The sequence below is a fragment of the Triticum dicoccoides genome, chromosome 4A (assembly GCF_002162155.2).
Source record: "Triticum dicoccoides isolate Atlit2015 ecotype Zavitan chromosome 4A, WEW_v2.0, whole genome shotgun sequence".
In the NCBI taxonomy this organism is placed as follows: Eukaryota; Viridiplantae; Streptophyta; class Magnoliopsida; order Poales; family Poaceae; genus Triticum; species Triticum dicoccoides.
The window spans coordinates 49,757,917-49,758,853 of record NC_041386.1 but is presented as its reverse complement, the minus strand read 5'-3'; positions in this window follow the sequence as shown (position 1 = coordinate 49,758,853).

The following is a 937-nucleotide window of genomic DNA, read 5'->3' as shown; positions in this document are numbered from 1 at the left end:
AACCGGAAACTTAGTACATGTGTGAATACATAGACAAACAGGTGTCACTAGTATGCCTCTACTTGACTAGCTCGTTAATCAAAGATGATTAAGTTTCCTAGCCATGGACAAAGAGTTGTCATTTGTTAAACGGGATCACATCATTAGAGAATTATGTGATTGACTTGACCCATCCATTAGCTTAGCACGATGATCGTTTAGTTTACTGCTATTGTTTTCTTCATAACTTATACATGTTCCTATGACCATGAGATCATGCAACTCCTGAATACCGGAGGAACACTTAGTGTGCTATCAGACGTCACAACGTAACTGGGTGACTATAAAGATGCTCTCAGGTGTCTCCGATGGTGTTTGTTGAGTTGGCATAGATCGAGATTAGGATTTGTCACTCTGTGTATCGGAGAGGTATCTCTGGGCCCTCTCGGTAATGCACATCACTATAAGCCTTGCAAGCAATGTGACTAATGAGTTAGTTACGGGATGTTGCATTACGGAACGAGTAAAGAGACTTGCCGGTAATGAGATTGAACTAGTTATTGAGATACCGACGATCGAATCTTGGGCAAGTAACATATCGATGACGAAGGGAACAACGTATGTTGTTATGTGGTTTGACCGATAAAGATCTTCGTAGAATATGTAGGAACCAATATGAGCATCCAGGTTCCGCTATTGGTTATTGACCAGAGATGAGTCTCGGTCATGTCTACAGTTCTCGAACCCGTAGGGTCCGCACGCTTAATGTTTTGTGACAATCGGTATTATGAGTTTATATGTTTTGATGTACCGAAGGTAGTTTGGAGTCCCGGATATGATCACGGACATGACGAGGAGTCTCGGAATGGTCGAGACATAAAGATCGATATATTGGAAGGCTACGTTTGGACATCGGAATAGTTCCGGGTGAGTTTGGGCATTTACCGGAGTGTCGGGG